This window comes from Lissotriton helveticus, chromosome 11 (assembly GCF_964261635.1).
Source record: "Lissotriton helveticus chromosome 11, aLisHel1.1, whole genome shotgun sequence".
In the NCBI taxonomy this organism is placed as follows: Eukaryota; Metazoa; Chordata; class Amphibia; order Caudata; family Salamandridae; genus Lissotriton; species Lissotriton helveticus.
Genome location: NC_136072.1, coordinates 1,056,256,277 through 1,056,271,350, shown reverse-complemented (window position 1 = coordinate 1,056,271,350; position 15,074 = coordinate 1,056,256,277). Strand labels below are relative to the sequence as shown.

Here is a 15,074-nt window from a genome sequence, read left to right as displayed (position 1 = left end):
TAGGATCAGGACAGGACCACCTAGGGAAGACCAGCACCCGCAGTTCGGAAGCAACGCCTGCGCTCCACCCTCTCTGCAGCTATCAGTCAGAACCCCGATTGGGTTATCGAATTCCCCAGCAAAGTGCTCCGCCTGCACTTAAGGTCTCCAAAACCCCGTTTGGGTCTATGGATATTACGGACAGAGTGCTCCGCAGCTCTCTGTATCAGTCTCCTATTGAGTGCGTTGGGTCAGTGACAGGTCAGCTATTCAGACAAGTCGGACAATTTCTCTAGCTAAACCTAGGCTAGTTATACTGTTTTCGGGTCAGTGTACCACCCCCCAAATGTTGCAAGTGTAAGAATCCCTAATTTCGATTGGTCCTCAAGTAGGACAGGTCAACACACCAACCAGGATTTGACGTTTTCAAGTCCAAATTTACATCTTTTGGGACCTCCCATTGAATTTGGGGTTCCCATGACATATTCTACAAAATACAATATAGAATACAAAGTTTATATACAATTGTTTCAACTGCAGGACAGTTCAGCTTCTCTACTAGGCAAAGGTGCATCTTCCCAGGCGCATCTTGGCGGGGACCTCTGGGTTGGCGCATGTTCAATGTCAGAGTTCATCCTCTGGCGGAAAACTGTCATGCGCAGAAAGGCTGTTCAATATGGAGTATTCCCATCCCTCATGCCCAAGGATTACGATACATGAAAAGTAAAGGAAAACAATTTAGAACACAGAAATAAATGAATACACTGTATACCAGGAATCCCTATATGATTCCCCTTACTTTATACTATCTATAGCATTAAGATTAGTGCAAAACGAACAGCAGTGCAAAAAGCTGCAGCGCAAGCTTCGGCATGTGAGAACACAAAGCGGCCATTTTAAAGCTAGTGCGCAAGCGCAAAGATTTCCCACCAGAACTGCGAGTACGTCACGTCACGTGAGTGACCAACGCATGCGCAGAAGAAATTCCAGCTAAGCAGCGGCCATTTTAGTGGCAAGCGTTTTAGGATAAGTAAACACATAGGCAAGCGTTACTGGGACACCCCGTGTAATGTAAAATGTGCAATATTAGTAACATAAACAGGTTGATTACATTTTGTTAAGGTTATTTGAGGTTCTTGATACAAGCAAGTCGCTTTACGTGCGAATCCTTGCTCCATCAATCCCCTCTTTGATGATATTTTATATCATCAAAAATTCATGGAACCAGATGCCAACTTCTCACATTTCCCCAAGTTCAATTTCTTCGAATATTCGATTCAGTTTCTCTTTATTGGGGTGAGAATTTTTCACCCTTTTATAAATCTGATTATTCAGTTCCTCTAATTCAAGTTCATCCACGTTTTCTTTTTACTCCTCTCTTGTTCAGTGTATTTCTTTTGGTGCTTTTGACATTTACAACAGATAAATATGATGAATACTACTAAACCTATTCCCGCAATTGGCATCAGTACTTTAATCGGAAAACTTCTACCTAAATTAGCAAACCAATGACCTACGGCGGAGAGACCATCAGTAAGTCTCTTCCAGGCACTGTCAACCTCCAGTGGTTTGAGTTCCTTCGCCAAATTAGTAATGTTCCTTACATACCCTTTGATCTCTACACTTTTATCAGGTATGTAAGTGCAACAATGTTGCGCTTTCAACATTCTGCAGACTCCGCCATCTTTTGCCAATAGGGTATCAAGAGCAAGTCTATTCTGTAAAACCATTGATCTGACCGAAACCATTTCGGTATTGACCATCAGGAAACCTCCAGCAGTGTCAGTAGATAACCGATCCACTACTGTTGACAATTTGCAAATTCTGTGTGTGTTCAGAACCACTCTCACTGCAGGTATCATTGCACTAAAAATATCTCCTACAATTTCACCAGCACTTTCTCTTTTAGCGCGTACTAATTGGTTAGTCTGTTCAGTGCTTCCAGTGATTTTCCCCACATGGTATATCTTTGGGAAGACCATACCAAGATAGCAACTCCCGAACCAATGGTCGGGCAATTTGAAGTAAGCCTTATTCCCACAAATAAAATAAATTCCAGGAAACACAGGCTCTGTCCCATCTTTGAAACCCCAACCTCCAATTACCTTGTAATTATGTTCGCATTCACTGGAACCAATGAAAATATTGTTATAATAACTAGTCATTTCTCTTTTAAGACAGAGTTTCTCTTTTTTTTCGAAATCCAGAAGCATCGCAGCATTCGCTCCACCATTTGGGGTGCTCCCTATACTTTCTGCCCACTTAGGCACCTTCTGGTTCTTGTCTTTGGCTTTCTTTTGGAAACCCTCTCTTCTCTTTTCTACCATATCCAGAAAATATTTCTCCTTTTCATGTAAAGAACAGGTCAGGTTATTTTTGTGTGCATCATCTATATTAATTTTTCCAACAGTTAGAAAATAATCACTCCTGTATTTAGCTACATCTCTAGTCGTATGTACAGGGTTCAGGTTTCTTCGGACAGGAAGTTCGGAAATTGTCACGTCAAAGTTTGAGTAATAATACTGTAACGGTCCCCTTTTATAGAATAAACTAGTTATTATACTACAGGAAATTCCATAGGTTAAGGGCAAGTGGTGGTAAGTCACACCTTCACAAACAAAAATGGGAATCAAAGCATTAGATGTCAGCACCAGTCTAAAAAGTACCCTGTCAGTATTAATAAAATGGAGAAGGTGCTAAGGGCTGAGAGTACAATTCCCTATACTCCCTTAGTTTAAGGGTGGATTCGAAAAACCAACCCTCAACAATCTAATAATACACCTTTGCCCAGCACACTTCAAAACCTTTGTTACAGATAGACAAATCAATAACAGTTTTTCCAAATTTACGAACAAGTCGATGTTTCTAGTTTGCAATAGTTCTTTATTGTTCAATCTTTTAAAAGCCTTTAGATAGCATCACTTTTGGAACCGCCAACGCGTTTCGTCCCATCCAGGGACTTCTTCAGGGCTACAAAAGTACATATAAAAAAGGAGCTATTTACAAATATATACAGAAAATGATTTAAAAACATCATACATCGACTTCAACACAGTTTATAAGACTAAGTTTTCTAACAGTATCATACTAGTCTTTTTTTACACAATACGTTTTTTCACAAGAAGGAACAGAGAGGGGAGGAACAGCAAAAAGAAAGGAACGACGTTCTATTTATGATGACAAAAATATCCGTATATACGGTCTAAGGACATACCTTGAACAGTTCGTATGATCTATACTAGTTGGTATTGTCTTGTAAATCCTTAATGAGGACACTAAAAATATTAAGAAGATGGCTTTATCAATACAAATGTACTGCAGGAACAATTTAAGTTTTTATCTTAGTTGTTTTTATACTTACATCTACTGCGTAAGTTTCTAGTCAGAGACCCCTTATATATTCGCAGTTGCAATTTCTGTAAAAATATGGCAACAGGGATTTTTTGTAAGAGGTGTTACATAATGGTTAAAAAGATCAGCCTAATTGGGTTATCGGCTACTTACATTTAATTTCTCTTTTTGGTCCTTAATTCATGTGGTATGGGACATCACATTTATTCGTAGCGAGGTCAGTTTACGAAGGGAACGACCTAGGACAAACAATAAGCGTTACCTGCTGTATAGCAAGAAGACATTCATATTTATTTCTGAATCCAAAAATTGGAACCTCTTTAAGGGTCATCTCGTCAGACCTAAGAGGGCTAAACTGATGTCTCAAACCTTTATTATGGTCAGAGAGTAGTAAGGACTTAATATGTGCACAAAAGTATTCAAAATCAAGTCCAAATCATTGTGTATATATATATATATATATATATATATATATATATATATATATATATATATATATATATATATTTTTTTTTTTTTTTTAAACGAAATAGTGTTGATTGTTAATTCAACACAATGATTCATAGAACAGTATTCTTGCTTAACTTGTGTGCATAATGTAAACATTAAATGCACTTTAAAAAAAAGGGTGGAGAGTGATAGTAACTTTTTACAAGTCATTTTATTAAATATACTACCGTCATTTACACTCAAGCAGCATACATGACAGGTTAGAAGATGATACATTCTAATCTGCATGAGGATATCTAGTTGCACAGGGTCCTATCAGTCTTTTTAAATTTAAATTTAAAGCAAGCCGATATGAAAAAACATTTGAGGGCTATGCTGCAAACGCGTTGGCGGTTCCAAAAGTGATGCTGTCTAAAGGCTTGTAAGTCACACCTTCAGCTACGGAAGTGGGTAGCTTCATGCAGACGTAACAGTCGTCTATTTCCATAGTTTCTACATAATGCAATAACAGGTTTGCGAAAACATTTAAATGAGTTTTGTTCTTAATCTTGTTAAAGTGTAATCCTTCCTCATCTGGTGCTTCTTAAATCTCTGCTTGTTTGTTTCAGGCTAAGCGGTTTTTCCAATGCATCTACTCTTTGTGGTGTAATCCTAGTGTGTGTTTCTACAATGTCGTCAGGCAAGTTATTGTACGGGTACAAACTCTGGTTTTTACTCATCATAGAAGGAATAGTTTTTGTTAGTCCTATCCAAAGTATCAGTACTAATGCTACACTACATAAACATACTTGGCAGCATGTTTTACAACAACTTCGTCTCGGTCTCCCATTCTCAGAAGAATCAGACATTTTTCGCTCAAAAGAAGCCTTAACCCCTCTTTAACTCTGTACAACTTGCTTACTCGAGTAACTTTTTCAGGGTGGTTCTGCTTCTTCTTCGGTCTGTTCAGCAATCAATTCTTCACCACTTTCATTACTTTTGTCACTTATTTCCAAATTCTCAAATTCTTCTAGTACAAAGTAGGTCCATTCAGGGCTCGAATACTTGTTGTTCAGCTTTTTGATGCGAGCACTTCTTCTTTTTGGCTTTGTCACCACTGGGTCAGTTTGACTCGAGACCTCATTTATTTGTTCAGGCTCCTCGGTTATCGTCTTCAGACGCAATCTCAGCCTTTTCACAAATCTAGGTACTGAGTCACCTTTCTTTAGTCTTTTAACTGGCACTGTGTCTTGGCCTTCTTCAAACACACTTTTGTTTTCATTCAGTTGTGGCACATTGGGATCAAGTTCGTCCTCAGTATTGCTCCCTAACTGGCTAGGTCCAGGTCTTGTATCTGTTTCTTCTGCCTGGTCCCTAAACTGGCCTTGTTCAGGTATATGCTGGTTTCGGCTTTGATCTGTTTCGATCTCTTCTTCCTGAACACTATTGTCTAATCCTACCTGTTCCTGTCCAAGCTCTTCGAGCTCTTGTTTTTCTTCCGCTTGAACTTCCGCCCTAGTCTCGATCTGTCCCTTTTCTGGTGCAGGTGTTCTGGGTGGAGTGTCAATTACCTGCTCTTCCCCTATCTGGTCCTCCTCAGAATCAGATTTAACGTGGATTTCGATGATCTGAGTAGCTTCTTCTTCACCTATCTCGTCCTCTCTATTCCACTGTCTATCTAACTGGGCTTGACTTCTAGTTCGTATAGGGTCGATTGTCAGATCGATTAATGGAACCCACTCTTCTTGACTGGAGCTAGGTAGTACTTCTTCAGCTACTTCAGGACTGATGTCTTGGGATCCTTCAGCCTCAGTTTCGTCAGGTTCAGTCACTTTCTTCGTGTGGCTGGCATGGATCCAGCGAGGTACTCCTGCACACTTTACAGCTGTGGTGGTTACCAGGATCACCTGTCGTGGCTTTCCCCACCAGGGTTCAAGGCAACTTTTCCGAGTGTGCTTCTTTATTACGACCCAGTCACCTGGATTCAGGCCACGTGCTGGAGTCTTTGGCCTGGCGACGTCTTCTCCCCCAACCTGGCGAGAGAGAGAACGCACTTGGTCAGCCAGCTCTTTACAGTATTCCAGTACCAAATCATCAGATATGCTTATTATTTTGTATCCTGGCACCCATGCTTGCCGCATTGCTCTTCCCATCAGGATTTCATGGGGACTCAAGCCGTGTTCCGATCTGGAATACTTCTGAGTCCCATCAAAACAAGAGGCAGAGCATCTGGCCATTCCAGTTGAGTGTATTCACTCATCTTTCCCAATCTTGATTTGATTGTGCCATTTATCTGTTCTACCACTCCAGAAGCCGCTGGACGATATGCACAGTGCAGTTTTTGCGTGATTTTGAATGCTTCACAGATTTGACTTATTATTTCATTCAGATTCTGTCAGATTCAATTAAGACTGGGAAACCGTAACGAGGTATGAGTTCCCTAAGTAATAATTTGGCACTGTGATGCTGTCATTTCTACGTGCAGGGAAAGCTTCCACCCATTTTGAAAACAGGCAGACAATGACAAGTAGGTATTTCATTCCTCGACAAGGGGGCAACTGAATGAAGTCAAGTTGCAGTCTGATAAAAGGGCCTTCTGCCTTTCCAATTTTCCCTGGCAATACTATTGTTTTCTTTCCAGGGTTAAATTGCTGACAGGTCAAACACCTCTGGCAGAGTGCCTCTGCTACACTTTGAATTTCGAATTGAACCATGTCTGGCGGAACATGCGAATCATCGCATCTCTGCCTACATGTGTATTTCCATGTATCAGCCTAGCCATAGGGGCAAGCATACAGTCTGGCAACACAGGCATATCATCAAGGTAAACAATGACCCCATCTGCACCTCTCCTACGACAACCAAAGCTTCTCCATCTTTGTTTTTACTGTGGCTCTGCTGCTTCCTGTAAGTCTCTCTCTTCCTCCCATGTATTCACTCCCTCTAGCATCAAAAGTTGGCAGCTGTTTCCGTTTCCCCCAACCTTTATATTAATTGAAATTCGGTATTTTGCACAGTGTTGGGCTAACTGGTCAGCATATCGATTACCTGCTGTCACTTTGTCATTGCCAGATTTGTGAGCAGCACACTTGACCACAGCCAATTCTTTTGGTAACTGGATTGATTCCAGTAAATCCTGCACGTATTTTCCATTTCTAATAGGGGTGCCTGAAGAAGTCAGGAACTCCCTTTGTAGCCACAACTGGCCGAAGTCCTGCACAACCCCATAACCATACTGGCTATCAGTGTATATGGTTATTTTCAAATTTCTCCCAAATTTACAAGCTTTTGTCAATGCAATTAATTCAGCTATTTGTGCAGACTTGACTCCATACAAATAGGATGCTTCCACTGGACGCTCTAGAGTGCACACGGAGTAGGCAGCGCTTAGGCCACCATCCTCATGCATGAGCCGTATACAAACAGCTCATAATCTTCACTGTACAGGGGGTCCTCTCTGATGTCTGGGCGTGGTTTGGTACTGAATTCAGTCAAGTCAATGCAATCATGTGCAAATTCTTCCCTCACTTCTGCTGCAAATGAATTTGGTAGTAAGGTAGCTGGATTCAGAATGTCACATCGTTCAAGGGTCACGTTCCCTGCACCTACAAGGATTCTCTCATACTTAGTCAGCCGACTAGGTGTGAGATATACTGGGTCTTTGTCCTTGTCAGTAAAATCACAACAGAATGTGGAACATATACAGTTACTGGATGTCCCATAACCATGGACTCACTCTGCTCAAGACTCATGCAAGTTGCAGCTACAGCTTTCAAACATCCAGGTAATCCTGCTGCTACTGGGTCCAATGTGGAAGAAAAGTATGCCACTGGACGTCTAGTCAAACCATGAATTTGGGTCAGGACTGAAAGTGCACAATTGTCTTGTGTGCCACAGAACAGTGCAAAATCCTTGGAATAATCAGGCATTCCTAATGCAGGAGCAGTACACAGACATTCTCGTAATTTTGTAAAAGCTGTCATGCTTTCGTCATCCTACTCTACTGGATCACTTGCTCCTTTCTTTGTCATTTTTATCAATGGTTTTGCTAGGACTGCAAATCCCACAATCCACTGCCTGCAGTACCCTACAACTCCAAGGAACATTCTGATTTCCTTCTGGGTATTTGGCAATTCCATGTTTCGAATTATCCTGATTCTTTCCGTGGTGACTTTTCTGATACCTCTCTCTATCTGGTGCCCCAGATATTTTACTGATGTGGCACAGAATTGCAGCTTTTCTGGTGATACTTTATGTCCTCCTTCACCTAGATGGTTCAGCAAGGCAATGATGTCAGCTACACAGTCTATTCGACTTTTAGACGCCACCAATAGGTCGTCTATGTATTGCACCAAAACTGACTTTCCGGGCAAAATTAGGGTCTCAAGGCACTTTTTCAGAATCTGATTAAAGATTGAGGGGCTTTCTGTATACCCCTGAGGGACGCAATTCCAGACATACACGTGACTGTCGAATTCAAATGAGAAAATAAATTTGCTGGCTGGATGCAATGGAATTGAAAAGAATGCATGACATAAGTCAATGACTGTAAACCATCCAGCATTCCATGGAATTTGGTATAAAATCACAGCAGGGTTTGGCACGACAGGACAACAAGGAACCACTATTTTGTTAACCTTGCACAGGTTCTGTACTACCCTGTACTTACCACTAGGCTTTTTGATTCCAACTATGGGCGAATTACATGGGCTGCTCATCACTGCCTGTATGATATTTGCTTCTAACAATCTTTTTATCTCAAGGGCAACTCCTGCTTTTACTTCTGCACTCATTTTGTATTGTTTAATATTTGGGTATACTGCATTTTCTTTTATGGCTAGTTTGATTGGATCAACATTTTCCATTCATCCTACATCTTTTCCAGTAAAATCCCATACTTCTGGTTTCACTGTTTCTTGGAGCTCTTCAGGTAAGTCTTGTATTGTCAGTCTTTTAATTTCTGAGTCGGGTCTTGCTAACATTAATTTGTAAATTCCATCTTCATCTGGGGTCTGAATTTCGACGCCATTTGGTGAGCAAAAGTTAGTGCAGTTCATTTTACACAACAAATCTCGTCCTAGCAAGTTTACAGGACTGGAATGACATACTACAAACCTATGCATTTCTTTAAAATTTCCAATTTTAATCTCCATAGGTTTAGTAACTGGGGTACTAATTAGCGGATTAGAAACGCCAACTACCTGGATTGCTTCTCCCGAGACGGGTAGGTTTGGAACGTCTGCTGTTCTCACAGTAGAACGGGTAGCACCAGTGTCCAACAGAAAGGTGACGTCATTTCCTTCAACCTTTCCTTCAATGTATGGCCCTGACTGGTCCACCGGCAAGGAGGCGCCAAGCACGCACTCCTCGTCCTCCCCCCTCAGGCACCGTCAGAAGGTGTCATCACAGAGAAATGTGTCATTTAACACTTCCTTCCCACACTTCAGTGTCTTCACCCTGTTGTGCTTTGCTCCTATAATTTTGTCTAGGTGCACGAGGCAACTGATTCTGCTTTACCTGTTGCTGGGTCTTTCGTGGTTTCTCATTCTGCGTCTGTGGATTTAAATCATTTATTTGAACATTACCATTCTGTACAGCTGGACACTCGTCTCTCCAGTGACCTATCTGTCCGCACCCGTGACAGGGGAACTTCTTTTTGGCCTCTTCTCTGCTCATTTTTACTCTGGGTTTTCCCCCACCCGGCGCCTTGATTCTGATTATTGGTCATTTTATTTAACTGCTGTTCTTGGTGTTCGGCTAATTTCACCTGTGCCCACATGACTTTTTCCTTTACCTCTTTTCGTTTATCCGCTAATTCATCCTCACAATATTTAGCATACTTCAGGACCTCATCAATTGATTTAGACTGCCAGCAGATTTTATTGTCTTTGATCCACTGGGAAATCTCAGGTCCTAATCCTAGCATAAATCTATAAATGAAATGGGTCATGTCTTTCATCTCAATGTTGTCCAGACCACTGTACGTCTTGAACACCTGTAACAGTCGTTCATAATAGGAATGCACAGTTTCATCTCTATTCTGGGTAGTTCTGTCTATTCGGGTCTAATCAGTTTCTTTTGCAGGCACTTTTCCTTTCAAATGTAATATTACCTGATTGTACTTTTTCATTACTTCTGCAGAAGGAGCCCGAGTGTTTGGGTCTCTCGGGTATTCTTCACTAGGCCAATCAATAGCAATTTTACATTCTGTCCACAAATCTACGGGAACTACAATGTCAAAGAACCCATCTAAATCTTTCCACAGACACTTCTGAACCTTCACAAATCTCTCGACCTGTCGGTACCAATCTACAGGTTTTTCTCGTAATTTTGGGAAGTCATTGGTAAAGGACACAATATCCTGTCGGGACCATGGAACATGGACATACTTTCCACCTGGCACTTCTCGCATAGGGTAACATTTTTCTGCCTTGTCTGCTTCTTTTAACACGTACTCGGGTGTTATTTGCTTTGATCTATTATCTTCCATTTTCTTGGCCCACCTGGCTTTCCATTTATCTAAGTCTCCCCATTTTTGTAACCGGTTTAGCAATTCTCTGATCTGTACCTTTTGTCCCTGACACATTCATGTTTTCCAAATCTCTGTCTGAGAATTCTGCTCTGTAGGGTTTTTGCAAAACTTTTGATTTACTAACATCTATTCCCATACTAGCCGCAGTGTCCATTAATTTTTCATGGAATATTATGGTATTCCGGGTTAGACTTTTACAAATGAATAACAATTCTTCCCCCGTTAGGTTGTTCAGTCTATCCAACCCCACGTTTCCAGCTGATAGTTCTTCTATCTCTATTCTTAGTTTATAGATATCTAATGGTTTCGGCTCAGGATTTAGTTTTTCTAATTCTCGGCTCCATCTTTCAATTTCTTCAGGAGTCACTACTGTGGCACTTCTAGTACCAGAAGTTGACTCAATCTGCACATCTCTTGAAGCGAAAGGAGTGTTCTTTCTCTGTGAACCCCTCTCTGGTTCCCTTACTGGCAAATCCATCAAGGAAATCACAGATTCACATTCACTTGCCTGATCATCTACAATTAAGGGCTCTTTTCTCGGCTGTACCACAGATGGGGTAACAATTGGAATCTTTGGACTTCCCTGTTTATCCCCGTACAAAGGAACAACTGGTCCAATAGTTTCTGGAATTGTCAAGGCTTCAGGACTCTTATTTAGTTGGGAGATTTTCTGAATGAATTCTGTTCTCTTTTTAACTATAGCTTCTCGTTCTCTATCCTGTAGGACTCTTTCCATATTAGTTTCATGCAATATTTGCGGAGTAAGAGTGGGAGCATAATTCGGGGCAGTTGGATGCGTCATACTTGGTCCTTCACCATAGTTAGGTTTTAGGAAAGGGTTTCCTGTACTCAAAGGTCTTATCTCCTCCCGATAAGGAGGTCGTAGACAGTTATCTCTCGCATCTAGGGATCTTGATCCCTCCTGGTAAGCTGGTCTTAGGCAGGTATCTCCTACACTTGAGGATCTGGATCCCTCATTATAAGGAGGTGGATTCTTCATTTATAATTCCTCCAAATAATCATCTGAATCCCCACAGGTCATCAAATACTTTGTTTTCTCTGTCCTCTTCTCTCCCATGGGTGCTTCTAGGGCTATTACAGGGTACAATCCTTCTACTATCATATTCTGTCTCCATTTTTTCATTTTGCTTTCTCGGGTTTCTTTATTTACTTTAGGATACCATTTGGTTAACCCTTTGTCCATTCTGGGTTTGTCTCGCTCAAAAGCCTCTATCTCCCATTCTTCTAAGGCCTCATATTGCGTTAATCTGGGTCTGGGATGTAAATCATTCATTCGGGTTCTCAAATTGAACAGAATCCTGCTATTAAATGTACCATCTAACGGAAATGCCAATACTCCGTCATTTTTAGTATATTCCACCCAATGTTCCAACCATACACAAGAGTGGTATCCTTTATCAAACATCATGAATGATGCGGGAGTAACTCCTTCTCTAGTTTTGATAGGCTTGTCTTTCTTGAAATAATTCTTTACTTTGTTTACTAAGGTCATTTTCCTCTTATTTCCGTACATAATGCTACAGTTACGACCTTTCCACTGTTCTTTAGCAAACCCTCGATATCTTGGATCAGGTCTAGTCTCCAGAGTTTATGTATGCCACATATACTTTTCCGTAACTTACTTTTTTGTTTACAAAATCACTTCCAATACAAAGGCGTCTTTTTTATTTTTGTGCAACCAATCAAATGCGCAATTTCAAATAACCTCAACCAATGGGTGCGCGGCGTTTCTCGTAGACTAATTCTCACGCTCCTGTGCTCACCCCTCCTTTACAATTCCGTCTCAGCTACACGCCCGCTGTCTCGACCAATACCAGCGCGGCAATGAGTGACGTCCGCGCAGCTCCGCAACTGACTCCCTCCTTCACAAGGTAAGAAACGCTTTGATTTCTACCTTTTAAAGTGCAAGTGGTTTATTTAATTTACAACAAACGCATTCGCCACTGTCTAGAAAGCAAAGATTTGTTTTACTGCAAGTAAACTTCTTCTATTTACTTTTCAAATACTACGAGTAGATCCCTTCTGCCTACTCTTCACACAAGCATTAGTGAACCTGCTACTCCTTTCGACTCATCCACTTTGGGATATATACTAAGCCAAAAGTTTCACTAGTGAACTCCTTTGCTACCAATCAAGCTTAGACGAAACTGCTACTCCTCCCGTGTGACCCTTACTAGGTTATCACAATAGAAGTTTTGCCAGCGAACTCTTTGCTACCATTTATTCAAACATTTATTCAGAAAAACCCTAATTAGTGCTTCCAGTCCTGCCTAACCTGCACCAATTTTCCTCGAGCCACTGACCTCACTGCGACGTGGATTCTCCTCACCACCCGCTGTTCTGCCCCCGGGGATTCCAGACAAACGTATAACAATCACTAACGAGTTTTGTTAAAACATTTATCAATATATCCGCAAGAAAAACAATTTAAAACATTTCATAATTTTCAAAGCAATAAGCAACAATTGTACAGTTGATCGATCAATTTAGCAGCAAATACATTTTCACAGTTGGCAGCAAATGACCTACCTATCCTAACTAGTCCTACCTACCTTTAACTAGTCCCTAACCATTTCCTCTGCTACCAGAAAATTACTGATAGAGCGCGCAGGTCACCCGACTTATAATTTTACCATATACGCATCGGGCCCATAAATTCAATTCACCATATTCATTAATCGGGTAACCTTACACTCAACTACCAGTAACCCTGTTCCTTCCTATTTATTTCCACTGTACCCAACTTACCAATCCACTGTTACGGGTACCTATGATCACCATGGATAAGGGAGCTAGCTGTAAAAGAAAGGCAGATACAAAAAAAAACCAATACCGTTTATATTCTTTGCACTCATGTAATAACCACAGACTCGGGAAGTTTTAAAACCTTTATCTAGAATTCGTCAGTTTCAGAAGGTATAAGGTTTACAGCAAGTAAACTGTCAATAACTAGGATTATAAAAAGCACATATCCATATAGTAAGTAGATAAGACCAACCATTTATGAGTCTAAAGGGAAGGTAAGAACAGGGAACATACTAATATAGGTTTCAGAGCTTAGACTCGGTATGATGTCTAAAGGACGGGAAAAATAAGGAACATACTAGAATTTCACAGTGAAGTATTTCCCCTTGAAGAGGAACTATAGATAAGGTAAGAATGGACCATACTAATAAGACGGTGTAATTACTTGAATCGACTAAAGGATGGGTAAAGAAAAGGAACATCTATAATTTATGGACAGTATGTAGAACAGTACTTATAGGATGGGGAAAATTTGGAACATGCTAGTATAACAACTACAACGTAGGACTTTATCATTTGTCAGCAAAGGGAAGGTAAGAAAAAGGAATAAAAGGCAAGTACGAATTTATTCGAAGCAAGGAAAAGGAGAATGCAAAATGGGTTCCCTCAGATTTATATTTACCTAGTACGGTGTGGAGACCAACCCTGGCCACGGGTCAGTTAAGGACAGGAGAAAACCCCAAGGAAGATAGACGCCAGTAGGCCAGCAGGTGCAGAATGGACACCCCAGGAAAACCAGATTAGGATCAGGACAGGACCACCAAGGTAAGACCAGCACCCGCAGTTCGGAAGCAACGCCTGCGCTCCACCCTCTCTGCAGCTATCAGTCAGAACCCCGATTGGGTTATCGAATTCCCCAGCAAAGTGCTCCGCCAGCACTTAAGGTCTCCAAAACCCCGCTTGGGTCTATGGATATACGGACAGAGTGCTCCGCAGCTCTCTGTATCAGTCGGCTATTGAGTGCGTTGGGTCAGTGACAGGTCAGCTATTCAGACAAGTCGGACAATTTCTCTAGCTAAACCTAGGCTAGTTATACTGTTTTCGGGTCAGTGTACCACCCCCCAAATGTTGCAAGTGTAAGAATCCCCAATTTCGATTGGTCCTCAAGTAGGACCGGTCAACACACCAACCAGGATTTGACGTTTTCAAGTCCAAATTAACATCTTTTGGGACCTCCCATTGAATTTGGGGTTCCCATGACATATTCTACAAAATACAATGAAGAATACAAAGTTTATATACAATTGTTTCAACTGCAGGACAGTTCAGCTTCTTCTACTAGGCGAAGGTGCATCTTCCCAGGCGCATCTTGGCGGGGACCTCTGGGTTGGCGCACGTTCAATGTCACAGAGTTCATCCTCTGGCGGAAAACTGTCATGTGCAGAAAGGCTGTTCAATATGGAGTATTCCCATCCCTCATGCCCAAGGATTACGATACATGAAAAGTAAAGGAAAACAATTTAGAACACAGAAATAAATGAATACACTGTATACCAGGAATCCCTATATGATTCCCCTTACTTTATACTATCTATAGCATTAAGATTAGGGCAAAACGAACAGCAGTGCAAAAAGCTGCAGCGCAAGCTCCGGCATGTGAGAACACAAAGCGGCCATTTTAAAGCTAGTGCGCAAGCGCAAAGATTTCCCACCAGAACTGCGAGTACGTCACGTGAGTGTGACCAACGCATGCGCAGAAGAAATTCCTGCTAAGCAGCGGCCATTTTAGTGGCAAGCGTTTTAGGATAAGTAAACACATAGGCAAGCGTTACTGGGACACCCCGTGTAATGTAAAATGTGCAATATTAGTAACATAAACAGGTTGATTACATTTTGTTAAGGTTATTTGAGGTTCTTGATACAAGCAAGTCGCTTTACGTGCGAATCCTTGCTCCATCACTATCCAAGACCAGTTCCTGTGCCTCGTGTCCTGCAACACTCGGTCTCCGTTGTTATC

General features: G+C 41.3%; 1 protein-coding gene across 2 annotated transcripts in view; it reads left to right on the top strand.

Annotated features, from left to right (window-relative positions):
• The window catches only part of ZCCHC8 (zinc finger CCHC-type containing 8), a 309,991-nt gene that overhangs the window by 77,771 nt on the left and 217,146 nt on the right, over positions 1–15,074 (top strand). The window lies entirely within an intron of this gene.